Source organism: Sciurus vulgaris, assembly GCF_902686455.1.
Source record: "Sciurus vulgaris genome assembly, chromosome: 18".
Classification (NCBI taxonomy): domain Eukaryota; kingdom Metazoa; phylum Chordata; class Mammalia; order Rodentia; family Sciuridae; genus Sciurus; species Sciurus vulgaris.
In genome coordinates this window covers 40244329-40256555 of record NC_136479.1, presented here as the reverse complement: position 1 = coordinate 40256555, position 12227 = coordinate 40244329, and the positions used below count along the sequence as shown (strand labels likewise).

General features: G+C 48.5%; 1 protein-coding gene across 2 annotated transcripts in view; it reads left to right on the top strand.

Annotated features, from left to right (window-relative positions):
• LOC306649336 (protein-tyrosine sulfotransferase 1) overlaps nt 1–12227 on the top strand; it is a 60355-nt gene that overhangs the window by 32741 nt on the left and 15387 nt on the right. The window lies entirely within an intron of this gene.

Below are 12227 nucleotides of genomic sequence, written 5' to 3'. Positions count from 1 at the left end.
ACTTTTTTTCTTTCCTTCTTTTTTGTCTCTGACTGCCTCTTAACTGACAAATAATTTTGAGGAAGAAAATGTAAAGCGTGAAGTGCACTTGCATTTCCAGTCCTCTGTAGTAATGCCCACAAGCTGCTCTGTGCTCTGAGGTTGGATGCATAGGTGTCCTTACACTTGGGTCTCTTTAACCAAGTCCTGTGTGTCTGTAGAGCTCTCTTCTGCCTCTGGCAACTCAAATGCTCATGCACACTGCTGGCTGTGGGTCTTCGTGAAGTCCTGCTTGCAAAGAGACTTGATTGTGGGAGGTGGGCTCCAGAGAAGGAAGGTGACTGGGGAAGTGTCCCTGATTTATGGGGGGGTAGGAGAAAACTCACACTTGGATTAGGAATATAGAGTCTCAGTCTCCAGGCTACAAATACTGTTTTCATACTGCTCTGGGGAGTCCAGCAGAAATGACGTCTGAGTCAGCTCCTTTCGGGGACACATTGCCAGTTTTGAATAGAAAGCGGCAGTGTTCTGCGGCAGTGTGACTCACATGGTGTGCTAGAGGTGAACTGCTGACACCTTCCATGCCTGTTCCCACCATCGTCTGATCCCCGAGTTGCTGCACAGTGTAACAAATAGTGCCCTCTAGTTGTCCTCAGCCTCTTCCTCCTCATTGGTTCTTAGGCTTTTTACGTTGAGGAATTTATTTTAGAACCTAATGAAACCTGTGGATCCCTACCTCGGAAATGTGGACACATTTTGCACAGAATTCTACCTAGTTTGAATGGACTCGTAGATGTCCCAGAAGCCCATCAGATTAGGACTTCTGCATCCTGTAGTCTCCTCCATGCAGCTTGTCCTCTCGTGTGGCTCTTGTCACCATGACCATGGCTCTGTTTCCCTTTAGGCCCCAGGTGCACAATCCAGCTGCTTCTGTGAGTCCTTCTGGACGCTCTCAAGAGCCTCTTGTTCAGTGTCCACGGTGAGACTTCCTGTCAGACTTGCTCCTTGGCAGGCAGAGCTGGAGGGCACTCTGTGTGCCTGTGAAAAGGCATTTCCCAGTGAGTCCTTGTGTTTAGATTCTCTGTTGACTTGGTCCTGCAGCTTCCCTTGCTCACCTGGCTGGGCCTGAATCGCTGCCTACTATCTGCTGCTTATTGGGACCATTCATCTTTGTTCCTTTGTTTTCTTTTTCTGACTTCTTTTGGGTTAATCTAAAATTTTTTAGATTATTTGTGGGCCACAATTTGCCTTTGTTCTTTTCCGAAGATGCAGATTTCACATGGGACTTTTCACAGTGGATTTTGCTGGCTAGTAACTCTTTTTTTTTTTTTAAGCTGGAAATGCCTTTATCCTTCATTATTTGACAATATCTTTGCTGGACATAGAATTCTATGTAAACAGGTTTTGTGTGTGTGTGTGTGGTGCTGGGGATTGAACCCAGGGCCTTGTGCAAGCAAGGCAAGCACTCTACCAACTGAGCTATATAACCCCAACCCCAGGTTCTTTTTTGTATTATTATTTTACTTGTAACATTTATTGTTTGATGGGAGATCTGTAAGCTCATGGCCCACAAATGACAGAGACCAGAAGCAAATCTCAGATCAGCAAGCTTTCCTTTATTCTTCAGCAAAGTCAATCTATCAGGCATGGAAGGGCTCGTTTTCTGGGTGTGGAGATGGTCCCGGGTTACAGGAGTCTGGGTTTTATGGTTTATAGTAAAGGTGAATTAATCATTGGAGACTACAGACATGCAGTTTGGACAATCAGGGACCTAGTTGTGCAGGTTAAAATTTTAACTTGGGAAGGCAGTTGTAAAAAGTCCAAAACTCATTGTCCCTAGGAAATATTCAGTGTTCACTGCTTGTCTTCCTTCTTCTGGGACCCAGTGTTACCTAGAGCTTCAATATTTGCTTTTCTCCTTCTAGGACTCATCTGCAGTGGGGCAGGGTAAAAGTCCTGGCCCAGCATTTCAGTATTTGTCTCCTTCTTCAGGATCCACTGGGGTTGGGAAGGGGTAAATGCTGCTTTTGGTGGAGAGACTGGGGATGAACCCAGTAAGGGATGGGCCCTCAGGGCCCATTGTCGCTGGGAAAGGATGCACTGGGAGAGGTTGCTGTCTGACCGATTCCCCCTCCCTGGCCACACTGTCCCTTTGTTTTCTTGGGGAGCTGTCTTATAAGAATACCATTTTCCATGACTCGTCAAGGTCAGCTGATGTTCTGGTGAATGTAATAGTTACTTTGTTTGGTTTTGCTTCTCTTTGACTGCTGTCCTATGCTTGTGATAAGAATCCCCCCCAAAAGAATGTCCCCCACAGGCTCGTGTGTTGGGGGCTTGATCCCCAGGGCAGCAGTGTCAGAGCTGGGGCTTTGGGCTGTGTTGCACTTGTGATAGTGCTGACCTCATTGAGGGGTTGGTCCACCCACGAGTCAATAGCTGGATGGACTGTTGGGAGTGGGACTCTTGAAGGGAGTGGGTCTGTGAGGACAGTTTCTCATCCCTGACCCCTTTCTCTCCCCGCCCTTCCTGGCTGCCGTGAGCGGAGCAGCTTCCCCCTGCATGCTCTGCCATGGTGTTTCTGCCTTGCTGCAGGTTTAAAAGCGACGGAGCCTGCTGACCCTGGACTGAAACCTCTGAAACCAGGAACCAAAACAAGTCTTTCCTCCTCCACGTTGGTTTTCTCAGGTGTTTTGTCATGCAACAAAAAGCTGACAAACACACATGTAGGATTTTCCCTTTGTGTTTGATTTGCAGCAGTTTAACACTAATGTACTGAGTCGACTGATTGTTTCTTCTTCTGTCTCGTGTCAGGTCTCAACTTCAATTAGTTTTTCATCATCCTGTCTTTGAATCTGAGCCTGCCTTCTATGTCTAGTCTGCTGTTCAACTCCTCCAGTGATTTCTTCATTTCAGATTATTTTCCAGTCCTTGAGTTTCTTCCACCTCTTCCCTCATTCTTTCTTCTTTCTGCGTTCGTTAGCATTGTCATAGTAACTGTCTTAAAATCTTCATGCGGGGCTCTCTATTGACTTTTCCCTTTGCTATGGGTTATACTTACTTGCTGCTCCTTGTCTTAGAAGCTTTGCTTTCATGCTGGACCTTTTGTATAAAAGTAGATAGCAAATGAACTAGAAAATATTGTCTGTCTTATTTCCCCAGAGAGCATGTTCTTCCCTCCTTCCTGCAGATAGGGTGAGGAATGGAGCCTGGCAGTCAACTGAGCTGGAGCTAAACAACATCCTTCGTTTCACTTTACCCCTGCATTCTGATGAGGTTATGGAGATTTGACCTTTAGTCCAAACCCTAGATTCCTGTGTGCTACAGATAAGGGCCTCATTGCTTTGATTTTTATGAAGACTTCAGCTGGGAGGACGTTGGATCAGCACTTAAGCTAATTTCTTCCACTTCTTCCAGCTGCAGCAGGGCCCTGGAACCCAAGTGCCATGCCAGTTTGGGCATCCTCTGTGTCTAGCTCTGCTCCCACCAGCACATACTCAGTAGAATTCCCTGGGGTGCAGCTGTCAGGTGCCGAGATTTAGTTTGATATTTGGGGCTCTTCCAGGTTTTAATCTACATAGCAGTTCATACTGTTGCTAAAAGCTTAACTTATTTCTTTTTGTCACAGTAAAACATATTTACCTCTGTGAACCTGCCTTTCTGCCCACCTCTGCCCAGCTGGCCACTCATGGTAGAAAGATACTTTGCTCAGTATTCCCAAGAACTGTCCTTCTCTGAAATTTGATTCATTTAGATTTCTTTGCATCACTGCTCCTTATGACCCTAAGAAAAAATAGTTGAGTTCCTCCAGTATTTCCCCACTGTTTCGATGAAAGCCGTGGTCTTCCGAGGCCTGCATTCTCCCCAGAACAGAGCTCCCTGGAGTGCCTCCAGCCTCCGCTCTGGACTCCTCTGCCACCCCACACAGCTGCCTCTCCTCCCACTGCTGCTCTGCACCACATGCATGTGCCTTTCTGCTTTCCTGTGTGTTGTCCTCTAGACCCCTCTTCGCCCCATACCCTACGTTGGAGAGTCAGCTCACAGTTGCATCTTCTCTGCGTGGAGCCTGTGACTGTACTGGCCGCCTGTCCTGTTCCTGCACTTACCGCATGTGCTGCCGCTTTTCAACCCAGCGCTTTTCCACGCTGCCACACCTGCTTTCACCTGAGGATGTTGGCATGTGTCAGAGTGGCTGCAGAGTCTGGCCCACGGTATTGACTCTCCACAGTATTTGACACAAAGAGGAGGAAAGGAGTCCAGTCCTTGAACAGAATGGGGTAGTCTTAAAAATAATGATGTGGGATGATCTCTAAGATAAGGTCAATGTGTACTAGCTTTTGTGTTTTAAATTCATGAGAGGTATACATTTATTAAAAATAAAGACTTCTCAAGAATTTTGTATGTTGAGTGCCAGACTGAATACTTGACAATTAGTAGATTGTGTTAGCTTTCTGTCACTATAACAAAATATCTGATAATTAATCAGAAAATACCAGATAACAATTGATAATATATTAATTTGTAAAGGAGCAGGTTTATTTTGATGCACAGTTTTGGAGATTCCAGGCCAAGCCCAGTTGGCCCCAGTGTTCCTAGGCCTCTGGTGGGAGGTAGACGGCAGTGGGGGAGATGGCGGTAGAGCAGACACAAGCGCAGCCCCAGCTGGGAGCCAGGCAAGGAGGAGGAGACCAGGCCTCACCATTCCCTTGGAGGGATGCCTTTAATGACCCGAGGGCTCCCCCCATCTCCCTCCTCCTGAAGGCTCTGCCACCTCCCAATAACATTGCCCTGGAACCAAGCCTTTAACACGTGACCTTTTAACATGTTCACGACCCAGCCGCAGCTTGATGTATAAGAGGATGTTCAGGAAACCTTAGATATGGGAAGATGGTTTCCCTGCATCCACAGCAGAAAGCTGCGTTCTGACATGAGGCTCCTGTAGATACAACAGCTGGGGCAACAGCTTGACTCTCAGGGCCTCTGTCTGAGAACTGGCCATTACCCAGAGGCCGGCCTGCCGAAGATGGGTACAGTTGAGAAAAGCCTGAGTTCCTGTAAGCATCATAGGTGTAGGGGGCTTGAGACTGAATGTCGACTATTAATATTAATAAATAGCAACCCATTCTCTCTGATTATTTCTATGTTGATTGACATTATCTTTCTACACTAAAGTTCACACGGTGTGGGAGAACTAGGGAAATGCTGTCAGAGGCTGAAAGTTCTTAGTGTGCACTGGGCATTTTGTTTAAAAGAGGAGTAAAGAATGAACTAGACACAGTCGTATTTGAAAGCTCAGAAAAACAGGCACTGGTGGCGTTAGCCTGAGGCTTGCAGCGGTGGGAAGCCAGAGTCTGCAGTGAGGACCTGTAAGCTGTCTGGCTGCCATAGGACCCGGCCTGTGGGAGCCAGAGGGAGGCCTGGCGAGCTCACCCTGGGGAGAAATGGGATCCTCAGGGGAAGTCTGGGGGCCACTGCCGCTGGCCCTCCCGTCTCCTGAGAAGAGCCCTTCCGCTTCGTTTTCACTTCTCAGAGCTCAGGTAAGCTTCTCTCACTGGGAGCCTCTGGCCCACAGCCCGCAGGGAAGGCAGTTCTGGAAGACAGTTTCCTGCCTTAGGTAGCAGCAGTGGTGGTACCAGTTGACCACCAGCATTGTCCATTGCTTTGTCACCTGGCTCACACATATACCAGTTTTAACCACATGTAACCTTCAAATAAAGACGTTAACACTCATCTCCTTCCTATCTCCTTCTCCTTTGTGTCCTGCAGAGGCTGAAAGCATGCTGACCTCCTCCCCTGACAGGGACACTTGATTTGCTGTTGCATGACCCATTTCTGCGGGTGTTAGTTTACTGGGCTAGCTGGGTCATGTTCCCCTCGGATGTCCCAGACCTTATGTACTGTGCTCTAGAGCCAGCCAGTTAACAGCTTCCACCGCTGAGCTCCTGAATCTTTTGAACAAGGGCAGCAATGGCTGATTTAAGAGAACTTGTGGTCTCTTGTTCCTTGTCACTGAGAGCCCCTGATGAGTCACCTGCACTGTGTCCTAGGTAGGACCCCTTATCAGCAGACTCTTTTTTTTTAATGCCTTTATTTTATTTACTTATTTATTTTTATGTGGTGCTGAGGATTGAACCCAGTGCCTCACACGTGCTAGACAAGTGCTCTACCACTGAGCTGCAGCCAGCCCCTCAGACTGTTTTCCACTATCTCCTTGTCACAAGTTTTCCAGCCTTCTTTTTCTTACGAATTTTGACTTTCCACCCAAACTATTAGCACCTGCCTGCAAATAGCGTAGACCCATAGCTCCAGCCATCTCTCCTTCCAGGCAGAACATGCAGTCACATGCTGCTGGACATCCATGATGAGCAGCTGAGTGCACAGTGACCTCTGCAGAGGTGCTTAGAGCAGGACAGTGATCTGTCTATAGGAGTGAGTTGGCACTCTGCGCTCAAGTCCCGGGGGGGGGCGGCCCAGAGGCAAAGGAGTCGCAAGGCAACTGATCTCTTCCACAGTCTCCTCTTGTTCTGGGCCTTCTTGGAATGTCACCCTTAGGACCGCTTGGTGAATGAGGTGTCTGTTGTTTCCAAAACCCCAAGTAGCCCACTGTGCATTAAGTCTCAGCAGAATTTAAGGGTTCAAGATCTTGAGCTTGATTAACCTTAACATGAGGAACTGCATGGCTAGTGTTGTATTCAACCACCTGTAGGCTGCTCTCCGGGCTTGGTTTTCAGAACTCTTGATCCAGTGGCTGTATGTGATAGGGTTCAGTTCAGGGCATTCCTAGGCTTCCTGGTACCACGTCTGGGACCTGAGGTATCAAGTTAGACTCTTCAGTTCCTCACTTCTTTTTCTGCCTCCAGCACATGCAGAAGCAGGTCCACACTCCTGTATTCTCTCACGCTGTTTGCACTGTGAGCTTATAGTGTGGCAGTTACTTTTTACTCAAAGCCTTGTCTTTTGTGGACCTGTGACTACACAAAATAAATTAAGAAACTGTTTTGCCCCATTTGCCTTGAACTGCTGTTGTCACACTTAGCACTTTTATTTAGTTACTTGTTGTTTTTGTGGGCTGGGGATCAACCCCAGGGCCTGCTAGGCAAGCACTCTGCCGAGTCAGCCAGCTCCCATTTGCCACTTTTGAATTATTCATTTCTACCTATAAGGAAGCTGGGTGCGTTTGTCATGGTCTTCCAAGAATAGTGACCTGATTTCTGCCACTCAGTTCTCCTGTGGGTTTCTTCATTAGGAAACTCCACCTGGCATCACACAGGGGAGAGGATTCTGGAGTATATTATTGCCAGCCTTCGACAGAAGTGGTGGTTTGAGTTGCCAATGGCCCTGCCCTCTAAGGGTCCTCCCAGGTCTTGGGATCCATTCCTGGGATTTCAGAAGTGGAACAAAGGGAAGAAGCATTGTCCCTCTGGGGGCAGGGTCACAGGGTGTCAGGCACAGTAGCAGTAAGAAGAAAGAAACTCAGAACACCCTCTGCATTTCCTAGGACTTCCTGCAGGCGGATGACCATGGGACAGTTTTCCAAATGAGACTTGACTGTCACAGATAACAAAGAGTTGTATGAAGAGAGTTTACCCATTTTTCCTGCTTCTGGACATTGCTGTGGCAGGACATCGTATGGGCCCTGTTGCAGCCACTTTGTGACATACCAGAGGTGACAGAAAGAAGAAAAGAGAAGAGCTGTGAACCTAGCTGCAGCTTGGCCTCCACCTCCTCTCTGGACTTCCTATGTGTTTGAGCTACTTTAACTAGGCATTCTGTTCCTCAGGTAAAACGAGCCCTTTGGGAGAAGAGAGCCAGGGGTCAAGAGGGGTCTAACTGTTGGAAGTCCTGGTTCCCAGCTCCGCCCTGACTATGGTTGTGACGCGTCCCAGTGGCCTCCTGCAGATGGGTCCCTTCTTGACTTGTGTTACCTCAGTTGTGTTTCTGCAGCATGGTAGGACCTTTCCAACCAGCACTAGGTGGATCTGAAGTATGACTTACCTTTAGTTTCTCTTTTCTTTTCTTCATTGCTCATTCAGCCCTGGTTTCCACATTTCTCTTACGTGTTATGCCTTTATTAAAATTTCTACAATTAGAAAAAGTTGTCTGGAGTTCAGTTTTAAATGCTAGAGTAAGAAGCTATTTTCTCTTGATTATGGAAATATCTAAAACATAACTAAAAATAGAAACCTAAATTCTGTGTTTGATCAATAACAAGATGCTGAGGAAGAGCAGACAGGTTCAAGGAGAGGAGTCCTGGGGGACACTCAGGAAGCACCTGTCATGGAGCAAGGGGAGGGGCCTCGTGCAGGGGCAGGCTGGGCACAGACGGGTGGGCAAGTCCTGCAGGCACGGCCCCAGAGCCGGGGCCCACAGCTCCCGAGACCAGGAAGGTGGGGCAGAACACGGACCCCGGCCACGATGCGACGAGTTCTCTCTTATGAAGCAGGCTGAAGGAGAGATCCAGGAGAGCAGCAGTGGCTCCTGGCTAGGGTGGGACGTGAGCATGGCATGCGTTCCTTGTCTCTGTGCAGGCTTCTTTCACGCAGCACCGCCATCGCCCAGCCCTCAGTGCCGTTGCAGGTGGTGGGGTTTCTCCCTCAGGGCTCAGCAGTGCTCCTTCGTGGGCACCCCACTGCCAGGCTCCATCAGAGCCCCAGGCCTTTCCAGTTTTGAGGAATCTCCATGTGTCTTTCCATAATGGCGGTGCTAATTGACATTCCCTCCAGCAGCACACAGGGTGCCCTCTTTTCCACGTCCTTGCCAGCTCTGATGCTTCAGTCTTTTGGTTTTGATTTGCGCTTGCCTGATAGCTAAGTGATGTGGAGCAGTTTTGTATATGCTCATAAGTTGGCCATTTGTATGTCTTCTTTTCAGAAATGTCTATGTAGGGCTAATGCCCAGCCTTCCCTGGAAAATTGAAGCCTTAATGCTGTACACTGCTTTCTGCATTAGGAAGAGGTTTCTGTTTCACAGTTGCTATACTTTTCCAGTCCAATTCAATTTCAGTCCATTTGCTTAACTTCACCCAAAAGTCATCATGCTGAAACATTTCTTTTTCATTACAATGTTTTGGAGTAGACTCTTATGCTTCTGAGCTGATCATTTTTTTTATTCTTTACATAAGTATCAATAACATCTACTCTGTTGTTTCTAGTCCGGATGAGACTGTTGAACTTCTCAGAGCCCAGTCTGAGATTCGCAAAGGTGCCAAAATAATTCCAGACAGATGAGAACATGTAAACAATTGTGTTATCAGCTGTTTTACAGTATGTGTTTTGGACATCCTGAGTCTGTAGTGGGCCACAAGAGCCCAGAGAGATTAAGGATGTAAATTTCAAAATCTGGATCCCTTCCTTTATTATAATATCTGGCTGCACTTACATGTTTTCTCTGCATGTGAAACTATCAAGTTGTAATTCCTCAAGGGGGATGCTCATTACATCATTAAACATAATGACTTATATTGCTAAATAAATAACAGCAGGCCCTACATGGAGTTATGATGGAAGTGTGTCAGGAACCAAGAAGTAGGACTAATCCAATTCCTGCACTTGCGAATAATTGAAAGGAAGAAAAATAGAATTTGAGTTTACAGTGAATTTCAGAAAGAAGGGGGAGTATAAATCAGATTGAGTTCACAGTGAAATTTGAACTCCAATCTTTGGTTGTAAGACTGACCTTTGGAGTGAAGACCACATGGGCTTGGTGACCAGCTGTTGCTAGGACGCTTGCCTGGCACAAGGGGGATCTGGGGGCTGCTGGCAAGAGTGCATCTGGAAGTTTCCAGCGTCTGATGTGTGCTTAGGATGCCATGTGGTCATCTGTACGTATTTCTGGAGACTCCTTAAAGTTGTCTGATTTTGAAGGAATTGTTTTTAGTTAAATTGGGGTTCAGCAGAGCAGAGCCTGCAGACCAGAGCTGGCCTGCTGGTTATTGTGCAAGCACATAGATTTTATCAGCCCACACTGCGTTTGCTGGTCAACACTTGATGTGCCGCTGCGTTTTTCCTGCAGCAGTGGAGCCAAGTGGTGGGGCGGAGACGGGAGGTCCTGAGAGCCTCTGAGTTGCCCTGGTCTCAGCTGTGCACAGGCCGAGTGTTTCCTGCAGCCCACTGCAGGCTGTGTCTGTGCGGGCAGTGTCTGTGTGCTGAGCTTTGAGCTCACGACTCCTCGTTTTCACATGGAGAGCACTGAGGAGTGGCATGGCAAGCACCCACCTCCTGAGAAGCGCCTGCCCTGTTGTGGCCGCAGCTCGGCCTGTTGCCTCTGTCGCTCCCTGTGTGCGCACACGAGGTTTCTCAGTTGGCCTCGTGTTGTGCTGCTGCCCTTGAGTTACTGGGAAGTTACAGTGACACAGTCCCTCCACACACCTGTCTCCGGGAATGGGAAGCCCCAGGTAGCCGCTCCATTAAGATCTGAAGGCTGATCCGTGCTTGGCACTGTCACCCCGCTTGCCAAGTCACGTTGGTGAGCTGCAGGGGACTAGGCATGCTGTTCCTGCCAGCTGCTCGCGTATGGTGGGCCGCACAGTGACCCACGGATCCCACCTCCTCTGCCTTGGGTGGGACTTGTTTGCTGGCCTGGCAGAGGCTCCCCACTGGGACTGAGGATCCCAAGATGTGGTCATGACCCTGTCATGTGGGTGAGCTGAGTGGCCACAGGCCAAGTGCAGGAAGGATGTGAGGAGGCAGCAGACATGGCATGGCCCACCTCCCGCTGTGCACGGGCCGAGAGACCGCGTGTTCTGGGCCCTGCTGCTGCCTGGTGTCCTTCTAGCTGGACTTCCTCTGCTTCTCCTCTTCCGTCTGCTGTACACGTTGGGAGGAAGCCACCCTTTAGCACATGCGTGGAGATCTTAGCCAGGCTTCTGCCTTTGACAAGTGTGCACAGACAGTGGCTGGACCTTGGGCTACTACATAACAAAGAACCCACCCCAGTTTCTAATCAGTGCCATTCTCCCTAAAGTATATCTGCCACCGACTGCCCCTCCCAAGAGTCCTCCCTCAGCTCCAGCCTTTGTCACATGACTTCCTTCCTGACACCCAGAGACCCGTGTCTGTCTGCTGAAGCATAACAGACATAACAGACCCCTTAAAACAGCAGATGTGTCACCCCATGGTTTCTGTGACTGGGAGGTGGGCACAGCTCAGCCAGCTGCGGTGTCTCAAGGCACAGCTCTCCAGCTCACTCGCGTGGCCAGCCATCAACCTCTGTCCATTCCTTGCTGGCCAGTGGAGGGAGGTGTCTGGCCTTTGCTGTGCTGACCATGCTGCTGCCTACCCAGAGCAAGAGGGTGCACCCAGGACTGGCACAAACCTTGGGTTGCCTCGTCTTGGAAGCAGGACCCACCACTTTGCCATGTTGTAGTTGTGTAGACGCAGCCAGGGATCCAGCCACAAATGCCAAAGATGGGGATTCCTGGGGCTCCATCTCAGAGGCTGCCTGCTGCAGACAGCAGGGCACATGGGTCCCAAAACATGGCCACAAACTTTTTTAGCATGGAAATGATTTAGAAAAAGGTTAATGTTCACCATAAAATCAAGCCACGTTCTGAACTGGCCTCCTAATGTTTCTGATGGTTTTCTTATAGCTTGTAAAACCTCGGCTCTATGAAACCCTTATGGAATGAGTCATTCTGGAAAGTCAAGTTTCTGGATAGAGTTGTCCCAACAAAAGGACCAGATCTTAGTAATTTAGTGTGGAAATTCCTTCTGTTCGATCACATACTTGGCCTTCTTGACTAAATTGCTGATCATTATTTCAGTTAATGAAATTTTACTTTATCATCAAAAGAAAATTAATCGTGTGTCATAAAGGGGAGGTGTTAGGGTGTTGGTGACATGGAATAAAAATGTGAGTGTGGGCTGGGTGTGATGGTGCATGCCTGTAATCCCTGCGGCCAGGAGATAGGAGGCTCGTGAGTTCAAAGCCAGCCTCGGCAACTTGAGGCGCTAAGCAACTCAGTGAGACCATCTCTAAATAAAATACAAAATAGAGTTGAGGATTCGGCTCATGGTCAACTGCCCCAGAGTTCAATCCCTGGTTAAAAATAAACAAACAAACAAAACAACAACAAAAAAAGCGGATGTGAGAAAAAGCAAAGACAAGAGCAGGAGATGCTGGGTGCTGCACAGGTGTGGACAGAGCTCCTGCGCCAGAACTGTTGGGAGGTGGGGCTGGAGGGGAGCCTCATCCCTGCCCGTCCACACTTGGTCTTGGCCAATGGCCCAGGAACTGGCAGCAGAGATCTTTAA